Source organism: Lontra canadensis, unplaced genomic scaffold (assembly GCF_010015895.1).
Source record: "Lontra canadensis isolate GAN:19392208 unplaced genomic scaffold, GSC_riverotter_1.0 scaffold142, whole genome shotgun sequence".
NCBI classification, from domain to species: domain Eukaryota; kingdom Metazoa; phylum Chordata; class Mammalia; order Carnivora; family Mustelidae; genus Lontra; species Lontra canadensis.
In genome coordinates, this window is record NW_022631136.1 from 2,935,542 (window position 1) to 2,948,887 (window position 13,346).

A 13,346-nucleotide genomic window follows, 5' to 3' on the forward strand; every position below is an offset into this window, starting at 1 on the left:
GAGTAGGATGAAAAGGCTGCTTTTACTGGCAAAAGATACAAACTGGTGGAATGAAATTTAGAAATTCAATGTCTCAGCTTTATCAGGAACTTCCCAAATGTCTCTATTCCAATTTTCAGGGTCCAAGGGATGTGACAACTAGATATCATGTGAGGCATGGTATCAGCTCTCAGGACACTCCTTACAAAAATGCACCACTGAACCTAGTCAGGAAGAATCATCAAACAAACCCAAAATGAATAAGCATTCTACAAAAACCAACAACTGTTTAAAAATCTTCAAATCATGAAAGACAAAAATCCTGGACTGTCACAGATAGGAGGAGACTAAAGAATTCTGGCAACTAAAGGCAAAGTTAGCTCCTGGATCAGATTCTGAACCAATAAAAATTTGGTTTGCTCTTAAGAACATTAGTGGTGCAGGTGGTGAATCTGAGTAAGTTCTGTACACACTGAGGCCTCGGAGGAAGCAGGAGTTGGGGACAGTATGAAAAAGATACTGTAGGAATAAAAAGAAAACAACAATCAAGGCAAGAGGGAGTGAAGATTTCTAGTTTTATTGTTTCACATCAGTCTGGGTTTACAACAAGGTAAGCTACTGAAAGGTGTAGGGTCTGTGCTTTGGATTCCTAGGGCAGCCATGCATATGGGGGAGAAGGTGAGTAAATGGGTTTGGGGGAGGGGTTGTGGCTCCTGGACACCAGGGAACAGGGATCCTGTAGGCCAGAGCACAAGGCTACACTCAGACCCCTGAACCATATGGGCAGAACCAGCAGGAAAACAGGAACAAGAGGAAGGATTTGGTCACTCGCTATCCTCAAGCATACTTTTCTTGGCTCAGGGTCCTCATCAGCAGCAGCCTCCAGAGGACTGACTGCTGCCCCCTCCACAGCAGCCAGAGCCCCCCGAGGGCTGGCTGCAGCATCCCGAGCCCCCTGAGGGCTGGCTGCAGCAGCCAGAGCTCTGGTGTCTACGACGGTGGGACCTGTGTCGCCTGTGGTGGCTCAGGCAGCACCCGCCACCCCCAGAGCTGCAGCAGCCACCACCCCCAGAGCTACAGCAGCTGCCACCCCCAGAGCTGGAGCCACAGCAGCCCCCAGAGCTAACACTGCAGCAGGAAGAGACTGGGGGGCACTTTGGGGGACACTTTGGGGGGCACTTGGGGGTGGGACACTTGGGAGGGGGCTGGCACTGCTGCTGGTTCTGCTGGCAGGACATCTGGGCTGGCGGGGTCAGGAGCTGAGGGAGAGAGTTACACAGTCAGACCCAGGACCCAGAGCCCCCCTGCCCCACTCCTTCCTGTCTGCAGTTTCATTTCTAGTGCCTTTATTTGATGAACAGTTTAAATGGAGTCCTGGCTAAGCCAACAGAGAAACTTTAATTATTTCTACCAGTTCCCTGAATGCTCTCATATCATCTCTGAAGTGCTTCATCTGTTATATAATTAGAGAACTGAAGTCAAAATATGCTAAGAAAAAGTGCTCAAAATCAAACATCTAGAGGAGAAATTCTACAGCAAAAATCACGGAAATACTTAATCTAGACAGCAGTTTAGAAATGGAATTGCTTCTTTGGGGAAAACTGTCATTCCCTCTTGGAGAACTTTCTAGATATCCCGGTCCAGTAGGGACATAGAAGTTCACACCCGCAAAGGACATTGGAGATTGGCTGGAAGAATGAGCTGAGGGAAAGGATAACTTACTGTAATCTGGGACTTGCACCAGGCCTCTGGCTGGGCCCAGTGCTCTCGTATCCTGCACACACTCACCTCAAACTAACACCTCAGCATCAAGATTTGAGTTGTTCTACTCTAACTCTGAAGCCCTTTTGTCTGAGTGCTTAAATAAGTCAGTCAGCTGTGATTTCCTCTCTGCTGGCTGAGTGTCCCTGTTCCCATCTTTACTTTTCCAGGGAGGGATAGTTATGCTTTCAAAGATAAGCCTCCCTTTTGACAACAGTTACAGGTTGGTAAGGTGGTAGATGCTGCAAATTCTTCCAACCAGAGACCAACAACTACAGATCAGTTTGTTTTTTCTAGAGTACTGTCAACACTCACACAGTTGCTCCTGCTCATGTTCACAGACTTCCTTGCTCCTTGCCCCTCCCTCAGTGTCCCTGTGGCTTGTTCTTTGCTAACACGAACCAACCTCATCCTCTACTCACTGCCACCCCCCCCACACACACACGCACTGCAAAGGCCCTAACCCCCGCTGCCCCCTGCTCTGGTCTGAGCTCCCTCTGTGAAAGGCTCTGCTCTCAGTCCCAGGGGACACTTACCAGTCCACAGGCAGCACTTGGTTTGTCAGCACCTCAGGAGAGGAGGGTATAGAGGTGCCCTGACCCTGAGGCCCTTTTATCCTGGCTTTGGGCTCTGCCCTCAGCCTGTGAGACAGGACTTGGGCATGAGGGGACTGCCTCCTGCCACCCACATGGTCCTGTGACCGGTGGTGACTGGCAGCTGCTCCCTGCCTTCCTCCATGGGAACTCCAGGATAGCTGCTCCCAGCTTGTAATAGGGCTGCTCAGAAATGAGGGTGTGGGTTTATTCCTACCACCAACTGCCACTCAGGACCCTAGCCTCTTATTCTTGGATACCATACTCCCAACCCCAACATTCTTTCTTTACTCCAAAATGTTAATTTAGTGATTACAATCAACCTGGTTTACACCAAATTTAAAATTATTCCTTCATGTTTTGTTCCATGCTGGTAATCCTCACTGGTTAAATATTGTGTTGTGTATGGTTTCAACTTTATAGAAATGGCATCATACTTGAGACTCTTGTCTACACTTCCTCACTTCTTTAAACATTATTTTTGTGTATTATTCAAGTTGATCTGTGTAGCTGTCATTTATTCATTTTCACAGCCTCATAGTATCCACCTTATGAGCACAGCGTGATTTTGATATCCTGTCCCTTTTGGATGGGCATTGAAGTTGTTTGCACTATTTGCTGTATAAATACTTCATCTATGGGGATTTGTGTGTGTGTCTACTTGGTTAAATGTTGAAGAGACTCTCCAAGTTAATCATCTATAAGTAGATGTTAAATTTTCAAACATACCCATCCCTCTAATTTGCTCTTGTCAATTTCTGTTTCCACTTATGGTTTATAAGAATCACTCTTTCTGTACATTGTTGCTAAACTTAAATAACTGCCATTTTATGTACATTAACTGATGTATCCTTATACTTCTAATATGTGTTTCTTGCGTAGTAATGATCATGAACATCTTTTTATGTTTGCTGGTTATTTTGGTTTCCTTTTCTATGAATTATCTGTTCTTTAAAAGAAAATTCTAGTTGTCTCTTTTTGTTAGGATCTGTAAGTTCTTCACATATTCTGGTTTCTAGTACAGTATTAGTAAATGATTTGTGAACATCTTTCATCTTGTTTGCTTTTAATTGTGTCATTTGATGAGCAGGTATTTTGTTTTTAGTACAGCTCTATCTGTGCAACATTAACAATGTTATTTGCTCTTTTCATGACTTTAAGAAGTCTCAACCACTCATAAGCTCAGAAACCTGAATTTTTCTGTTTCCTTTAAAAAGTTGTAAAAACTGGGGCACCTGGGTAGCTCAGTGGGTTGAGCCTCTGCCTTCAGCTCAAGTCCCTGGTATCAGGGTCCTGGGATTGAGCCCCACATCGGGCTCTCTGCTCAGCAGGGAGCCTGCTTTCCCCCCTCTCTCTGCCTGCTTCTCTGCCTACTTGTGATCTCTCAATCTGTCAGATAAATAAATGAAATCTAAAAAAAAAAAAAAAGTTGTAAAAACTCATATTCTGTTTAAAATTAAGGTTTTCTTTAACCCAGAATGGAATTTTTATACATTTTATATTTATTTTAACATTCTTTTCTAAATGGGTAATCAGTTGTCTATCATAATCAGATATTTTATTTTCCCCACTAATTTGAAATACCTCCTTAGTCCTGACTGAGTTTCCACGTTTGTGTAGCTCTGTAACTGGCCTGATCATTCTTTTCATTGCCAATTTGTTTATCCCAGTGAGACTATTCTGCTGCCTTGATTACTATAAGTATGTAATCAATTGTGATATCACATAGGTTCCATAACTTTGCCCCCCAGCTTAAGATGGGTAATTACTTGGTAATTACTAGAACTTTGCTCTTTCATATAAAATTTAGAGGCAGCTTGTCATATGCCATAAATGAAAATAAAGAAAAAGAAAATATCTTTAGGGCGCCTGGGTGGCTCAGTGGGTTAAGCTGCTGCCTTCGGCTCAGGTCATGATCTCAGAGTCCTGGGATCAAGTCCCACATCAGGCTCTCTGCTCGGCAGGGAGCCTGCTTCCTCCTCTCTCTCTGCCTGCCTCTCTGCCTACTTGTGATCTCTCTCTGTCAAGTGAATAAATAAAATCTTTAAAAAAAAAAGAAAATATCTTTAGAATTTTATAGAAATATCACTAAATACATTCATTTATAAATGAAGGATTGTAAGATTTTTTTTCATAATTTTCCTTTTGAACCATCCCTGAATATGGTATATCTCTTTTTTGGTATTCTACAGTGCCTTTCATTAAAGTCTCCACATTTTGTCAATATATTTTACACTAATATTTTAAACACTATAATTTTTGCTATTTTAAATAAAACTTTTACAATTATAATTTTAAATTATTTATTTCTGGTAAATATAAATCTAATTTATTCTTTTTCTGGATCTTTTATCTTACAACTTTTCTACTCTTCCTATTATTTTTATTTCTTGTAATCATTTGTATGCACATCATTTTCTTCATCACATCTTTTCTTTCTCCTTGGGTTACATACTTAGAAGCTTAATTGCTATATAAAAGCAGTTATGCTCATTTTAAAGTATGCTCATTTTAAATTTTAATTTGTATATTAACAACTGTGTTGAATAATGCATCAACAATTTTTTTCCACCCAGATGGTTATAACAATTTATATTTCTAACCACTTACTAAGACCCATTTCTGATTACCTTCAACAATACTGAGTTTTGTTATCCATTTTAAGTTTTTTCCAGTTCAGTATAAAGGAATAGATCTAATAGAACTCATTCCTGAAAAGTCATCATTGTTTTATATGTAGTTCTTCTGTTATTTGTATGCATAAACAGAAAACAATACATTTTAAAATCTCTTAGTCATTTATATTTCTTTCTAAGCTATTTGTTCATGTGCTTTGCCCATAGTTTTGTAAATAGTTTTATTTATTTTCAATAAAATTGTAATAGCTTACTATTTATTATGAATTTTAATTTTCTATTACTGATCTATGCATTTTATTTTTCCTTTATTGGTTAATTTTTCCATCTTTTAAAAAAATGATGTGTTCTATCATACAGAATTTTTTTTCTATGTGGTGAAATTTGTCAGTATTTTTTTGCCATACTTAAAATATTTTACCTGACTACCTGTAAAGGAATAATTAGGAGCATATTCTAGTAATTTTGGAGTATTGATTTATTGTCCCTACTATAGAGATTTACAGTTACTGGTTCAGGGATACTGAGTCTGAATGACTTCTTTTGAGGTCTTAGCATTTTTCCTTCCTATCTCCAGAGATTATGAGAGCCTGACAACATAAGAAACATACTCTCTCAAAAAACTCATCTTTTGCTAGTACACATTGTTTATATTAAAATGATATCCAAACCCTTGAGATCTGCCAGTCTTCAATGTTACATCATGCTGCTATCTTGTCACCTAAGTCCAAGTCCGATTGATTGATGTTTTGGGTCCTGATCTTTGTGGAGTCAGGACACAGACAGAATAGCTTCTAAGTTTCATCATGCTTGGAATGAATGAGTTGGTCTCCTGAATCAGAACTCCCTATGTGAACCAGCAATCAATATCTTGACAACAATTACATTAAATACATTCTTTGCAACAATATGAACTACACCCAGATAACTCACTGGCCAATTTCTACAGGGTGATAAGGCTAGGACACACTAATGTGAATATCTCAGAGTGAGAATTCTGATGATAATGGCTTAAGTCACAATCAAAGTGAAGTTAATGCTAGTATTAATGAATAGATTTTTAAACTCAGTATCCATTAAATGCATAGTGCTATATTAGAGCTGATGAGGAATATAGAAATATAAGACTCAAGCTGGGGATTTAAGGAGTGCTTATTATAAATGTATTTGAGAGAAAAGACTCATATAGGCTATTACAGCAAGTTACATTTGAACAACACAGTTTTAGAAATGCATGTATTATGGAATAAATCATGGAAGGTTAACAGGTAGGATAAATTCAAATTAGAAAAAATAAGCTGTTTTAGCTTAAGAATATTTCTAAAGGGAGATAGCAAAACCAAAATTGGAGATATGGCAAGGGTACTATTGAAAAGGCCTCAACCACCGATCAGTAGAGATTGGAGCTCATCATGGACCCAGGGGACTTTAAGAGACATCCTTAATGGTCTTGGGTAATTATTCCTGAGGGAGAGGGGTAGAATTCAATGAGGATTAGAAATCAATGAGGAACTGAAACCTATGGAGGAACAGAACAAATGGGAAACATGGCAGGCAAGAGGCAAAACAATTCAGGGGGGCACCTGGGTGGCTCAGTTGGTTAAGCATCTGCCTTCGGCTCAGGTCATGATCCCAGGGTCCCCACATCTGGCTCCTTACTCAGTAGGGGGCCTGCTTCTCTCTCTCCCTCTGCCTGCTGCTTCCCCTGCTTGTGCGTGCTCTCTCTCTGTGTCAAATAAATAAATAAAATCTTTTTAAAAAAACAATTCAGGGAAGGCTGGACACCAGGGGGTACCAGATGCTTAAAGGAACATGGTAAGATATACAGATGTGTATTTGTGTGCACTCACATACGCATAGTCACATATGTTGTCTCTTTCATCATCTCTGTAATATATCTAAGTAGAAGTACACATAGACACACACACACACACACATACACACACACACTCCTCAACCACATAATAGTAGGGTTCATACCACAACAAGTGACCTAGATATTATGGAATCAACATCCATTCAGTGTCTAGGAAATCCCAGAGTTCTTCTCAAGACTGGAGGGCAGTAGAATCTCTTCATACAATCTCCCTAGCTCTTATTCTCTTTCATCTGATAAATGGTTTAGTTGTTTAATAACCTTGCACAGCCATAGATGGGGCTCTTGTTTTCTGACTTGCTATCAACCCAGATATTAACTCTGGCCCTTTTCTTTATCCCCTAAAAATGTGAGAATATCAATATTACTTTCAAGAAAATCCTGTGTTCATATAATTGAATTGAAGCCCTAGGAGAATAGGAGTTAGGAGAAGCTTATGAAACAAAAACAGACAAAAAGTTGTATGATGTATTACTTCTGTTCTTAAATGTCCTCTGGCCTCCACTTCACTAGGGGTCTTTCCCTTGGTTGTTTTATGCTGGGTAGTGGCTACCCTTATACCGTCTCACTATTTCCATGCTGCCTTTCCTCTTTTTCTTCTGTGGATTTCACTTCAGCCTTCCCACATGACCCCTGGAAATCTGAATTCTCAGTCTCACTGGCCAGGTCTTCCCTCTGTCCCACCTCTATAAAACCTTATTCCTGATTCACACTGTCTTATTAAAATCTATCCATAATCTCAATAAAACAAAAAGGGTCTTGTATTTTCCTAACCAGGTTCACTTTGCTTAGAATACAGTTGTAATTAAATAAATGAAAGAAAGAAAGAAAGAATGTGTTGGCATTTATTTAGAGATTATAGCATGTTATAAACAGCCTACTAGAAATTTTCTTTGCATTAACTCACTGACTCTCAAATAAACATACACCCCCCAAGAGTTATTTTTATATTATCTCTATTGTAGGTGGACAAAACTGAGAACAAGAAGGATGAGGTAGTTTTCACAATGTCATAGAGATAACAGGTGGCAGAACCAGGATTCTCTCTTGGGTCTGACTCCTAAAGTAGTTTCTTGGTTGCTAAGGCACACACACATATCTGCAGACACAAACACACACACACACTCACAGACACACACACACACTCACTCACACACATATAAGGTAATAAAGAGTTAGAGGAGTCTATGAAACTTGGTTAAACCAGACTGAAACATAAAATTAAGATATGAGAGGCAAGAAAAGAGACTTTGGAAACTCAAGCTCCAAAACTGAGCCATGCATGTATCCCGCAGGGACAGTGGGAGAGTAAGGTGGGGGATGATTACAGTCATTCTCTCCCCACTTTTTCTACAGTTATTGTCTTCCCCACTTCCTATTAAAAGCTGGGAGTAGCTATCCTGAGTTCCCATGGAGGAAGGCAGGGAGCAGCTGCCAGTCACCACCGGTCACAGGACCATGTGGGTGGCAGGAGGCAGTCCCCTCATGCCCAAGTCCTGTCTCACAGGCTGAGGGCAGAGCCCAAAGCCAGGATAAAAGGGCCTCAGGGTCAGGGCACCTCTATACCCTCCTCTCCTGAGGTGCTGACAAACCAAGTGCTGCCTGTGGACTGGTAAGTGTCCCCTGGGACTGAGAGCAGAGCCTTTCACAGAGGGAGCTCAGACCAGAGCAGGGGGCAGCGGGGGTTAGGGCCTTTGCAGTGCGTGTGTGTGTGGGGGGGGTGGCAGTGAGTAGAGGATGAGGTTGGTTCGTGTTAGCAAAGAACAAGCCACAGGGACACTGAGGGAGGGGCAAGGAGCAAGGAAGTCTGTGAACATGAGCAGGAGCAACTGTGTGAGTGTTGACAGTACTCTAGAAAAAACAAACTGATCTGTAGTTGTTGGTCTCTGGTTGGAAGAATTTGCAGCATCTACCACCTTACCAACCTGTAACTGTTGTCAAAAGGGAGGCTTATCTTTGAAAGCATAACTATCCCTCCCTGGAAAAGTAAAGATGGGAACAGGGACACTCAGCCAGCAGAGAGGAAATCACAGCTGACTGACTTATTTAAGCACTCAGACAAAAGGGCTTCAGAGTTAGAGTAGAACAACTCAAATCTTGATGCTGAGGTGTTAGTTTGAGGTGAGTGTGTGCAGGATACGAGAGCACTGGGCCCAGCCAGAGGCCTGGTGCAAGTCCCAGATTACAGTAAGTTATCCTTTCCCTCAGCTCATTCTTCCAGCCAATCTCCAATGTCCTTTGCGGGTGTGAACTTCTATGTCCCTACTGGACCGGGATATCTAGAAAGTTCTCCAAGAGGGAATGACAGTTTTCCCCAAAGAAGCAATTCCATTTCTAAACTGCTGTCTAGATTAAGTATTTCCGTGATTTTTGCTGTAGAATTTCTCCTCTAGATGTTTGATTTTGAGCACTTTTTCTTAGCATATTTTGACTTCAGTTCTCTAATTATATAACAGATGAAGCACTTCAGAGATGATATGAGAGCATTCAGGGAACTGGTAGAAATAATTAAAGTTTCTCTGTTGGCTTAGCCAGGACTCCATTTAAACTGTTCATCAAATAAAGGCACTAGAAATGAAACTGCAGACAGGAAGGAGTGGGGCAGGGGGGCTCTGGGTCCTGGGTCTGACTGTGTAACTCTCTCCCTCAGCTCCTGACCCCGCCAGCCCAGATGTCCTGCCAGCAGAACCAGCAGCAGTGCCAGCCCCCTCCCAAGTGTCCCACCCCCAAGTGCCCCCCAAAGTGTCCCCCAAAGTGCCCCCCAGTCTCTTCCTGCTGCAGTGTTAGCTCTGGGGGCTGCTGTGGCTCCAGCTCTGGGGGTGGCAGCTGCTGTAGCTCTGGGGGTGGTGGCTGCTGCAGCTCTGGGGGTGGCGGGTGCTGCCTGAGCCACCACAGGCGACACAGGTCCCACCGTCGTAGACACCAGAGCTCTGGCTGCTGCAGCCAGCCCTCAGGGGGCTCGGGATGCTGCAGCCAGCCCTCGGGGGGCTCTGGCTGCTGTGGAGGGGGCAGCAGTCAGTCCTCTGGAGGCTGCTGCTGATGAGGACCCTGAGCCAAGGAGAGCAGACCTGGAAGCACAAACTGCTGAGAACATCATCTTTATTCTGCTAGGCCTGCCTCAGAGTCTGAGAATTCCCAGAGAAGACTGAACATGCAAAGACAATATGGCCACCCTGGGGTCTAGAAACCAACCCTCTCCTGCATCCCTGTGCACTGGCCTTGAATTCTATTCCCATGTCAAAGCCCTAAGCAATTCTATGTCATAACTTCTCACACAGTGCTGTCTCACTGATGTGACACAATAAAACCGGGAATCTACTCAACATCTGATACTGGAATGATTGTTTCCTTCTTGGGTTGCCACTGTATTCCTCTACCCTGTCCTCTGCAGGCAGTGGCCTTGGTACTTCAGGGGCCAGAGGGGCACTCTGGCCTAAATTGAGCTAAATGGAGGTAGAGTATGAAAGACAAATGCTTCCCACTCTGTTTTGTACCAGGCCCTGAAGCAGATTGCTGTGATTAAGTGTTTGGTGTCTTTTTGTAAACATAAATGTTGAGTTGCTGGTCACATTTGGGGCCTTAACTCCATCCCTGCATATTCCCCTTCCTCTGTATACTCATTCTGCTATTCTTAATCTACCCACCAAATATCCTTCCTCCTCTACCATACACACACACACAGAAAAGAAAAGACAAAAATCATATTAATAAAACAAAAGAAGAAAAAATAGACATATTTTGAAAATATTCATTTCCTGATCACCGCTCCTCCATTTAGGTCCAGGTACATCCAGGAGTAAAAATTGCTGTCACACTCACCTCCCAGCAAATTTTGCCTCTTTTTTCCTCTTCTGGTTCCACTAAAACCTCAATACATTTTTCCTCCAAACACAGTCCCTATGCCACATGTATGAACTTGTCACTCTACTTCTGAGAAGCAGGGGCTCTGTACAGAATAAAGCACATGCTTTTTAAGTCCTACATTTAAGACCTAATAGAAAGTGTTTCCAACTTAGTTTCTAAAGTTAGCCCTTCATGGTGCCCCAAGAAACCTCACACCCCTGCCACACTGAACGATTTACTTTACATAGAGTGAACTCAGATTTGCTTGTCATCTTGATGTCTTTTTATCTGTGAAGTCGTAGAGTTTACTATCTGTAGCTTGGTATCTAGAACATTTTACATCCTCAATAAAGAGTGGCTCCTAATGTTATTGCTATCATATTGGCACTGCTGTTACTATTACTACTACTACCATTCTCAGCACCACAACTACTGCCACCATCACTACTCCTAGCCGCATTACTTCTACTGTCTGAAGTCCAATTCCTTCCCTGCCATCTGGACATTTTGCAATTCTATTCCCTTCTTGAAGGCCCACTTAAAATATCATCCTTCTATAAAGCCTTCTCTGCTCCCTTAAGCACTTCGTTAAGCAGGTGGATGTTAAACAGTTTGACTAGAACCATCAGATTAACCAAGCTTAGCTTATAATTGTCACACAAATAGAACTTTTTAATATTATGCTACTGTGGGACACCTGGGTGGCTCAGTGGGTTAAGCCTCTGCCTTTGGCTCAGATCATGATCTCGGGGTCCTGGGATTGAGCCCCACATCGGGCTCTCTGCTCATCAGGGAGTCTGCTTCCTACCTCTCTCTCCGACTGCTTGTGATCTCTGTCTGTCAAACAAACAAATAAATAAAATATTAAAAAAAAACTATTATGCTAATGTGTTTATTGGAATGATCTTCTAATTCCTAAAGGTCCAGGAAGAACTAGTGATTTTACAGCTCTTTCCAAATAAAGGAAAGTAATCTTATTTTTTTTTAAGATTTTATTTATTTGACAGAAAGAGACACAGCGAGAGAGGGGAACAGAAGCAGGGGGAGTAGAAGAGGGAGAAGCAGGCTTCCCACTGAGCAGAGAGCCCAATTTGAGGTTCTATCCCAGGACCCTGGGATCATGACCTGAGCTGAAGGCAGACACTTAACAACTGAGCCACCCAGGTGCCCTGTGATTTGTCATTTTGAAGCACAAACCAAGTATCAGTTTGGAAATTAGGATATCCAGTGTAAGAAAGAGTCTTGGTCTTATGACGCATTTGTCAGTCCTGTGGGTTGGCTGATCACAGCATGGGAAGGAAGCCTGGTCCTCCCCATTCCATGCCTGACATTTGTTGTTTCTTCTAACTTTCCAAACACACTTCTGACCACTGCATGGTCACTGGGGAAGGGGAAGAGTCTCACATGCAGGTGCAATTTTCTTTTGATGATGGATCCCACTAGTTAGCAGATTTGTCTGTCTCCTGCTCTCATGGACATCATTCTAGTGTCTTCCCCTTATCTATAATGTGAGTGATGTCTCTCTCATAGCAGATCACTCTAAGGTCACACCTAGTTCCATAATCTTCTCTTAGACAAGGGATGAAATGGCTCAAGACCAGTTGTTCATTCCACTGTGATGGATGTTTGGTCACAGGAAGTGTTAGTACATCATTTGACCCACACTTGCAGAAGGACCTGCTTAGGTGACACAGCTGGTCTCATTTACTCACCATTTCCTGTGTATGACTTTGGGAATCCCTGAACTCAGGCAGACATCTAGCCAGCTCCTCCCTGGGGAAGAATTAAGAGAACAGGGTCCTGAGGTCCTAATACTAGGAAATTCCTTGTTCCTTTTGTCTCTCAGCAGTCTAGTTATCTTCCCCACCTACCACAATTCCCAGACTGGCAAAGTACTCCCCTCTGTCTGTGACTTTTACACAGTTAGACCCAAACTTTGAGACTGGTGAAAATCAGATAACTGAATACAATAGAAGAATTCATACAAGGATTTCAAATGTGATAAAGCAGGTATCAATCAATAGGAGAAAGATTATTGTTCAATATATAGAGCTAGGGAATTTGCTTTATTGAAAAGGAAATATAAATCTTCGTTAACATCATATGCAAAGATGAGTTCCATGGGATTAAGTAGTTAAACATTTTGGGGAAAATTAAGTAATAAAGGAAAAAGTACCTAGAGCCAAGGGTTTATTTTATTTCAGAATAGAAAAAAAATTCCTAGTATAAAAACAGTTAAAGAAATTTCAAGGAAAAATAGATATAAATACATACATATGAAATAAGATGTTTTGGGGGCACCTAGGTGGCTCAGTCGTGATCCAGGCTCCTGAGATGGAGTGCCGCATCAGGCTCCCTGCTTGGTGGGAAGCCTGCTTCTCCCTCTGCCCACTCCCCCACTTGTATTCCCTCTCTCGCTGTCTCTCTCTCTGTCAAATAAATAAATTAAATCTTAAAAAGAAAGAAAGAAGATATTTTGTAAGACAAAATACGAAGGCAAATTTTTGAATATTTTAATATATATGATGTATAATGAACTAATACCTTACTTTATAAGTATGTATAAAATTTGTGTATAGTTTTTTAAACAAAATATTTTATACAGATGTTTAATAGTATAATGAACAATGGGGTATATATTCTTTATTCAAATTTAAA

At 41.7% G+C, this 13,346-nt stretch overlaps 2 long non-coding RNA genes across 2 annotated transcripts; one reads left to right on the forward strand and one right to left on the reverse strand.

Moving 5' to 3' along the window:
- Positions 1-535: 535 nt before the first annotated feature.
- On the reverse strand, positions 536-2,454 carry LOC116858749. Its single transcript, XR_004381011.1, has 2 exons — positions 2,277-2,454; positions 536-1,238 (listed from the first exon to the last, which is right to left on the reverse strand). It is a non-coding gene; the product is annotated as an uncharacterized LOC116858749 (long non-coding RNA).
- Positions 2,455-8,279: 5,825 nt separating this feature from the next.
- Positions 8,280-10,168, forward strand: LOC116858733. Its single transcript, XR_004381002.1, has 2 exons — positions 8,280-8,457; positions 9,496-10,168. It is a non-coding gene; the product is annotated as an uncharacterized LOC116858733 (long non-coding RNA).
- The last annotated feature ends 3,178 nt before the right edge of the window (positions 10,169-13,346 follow it).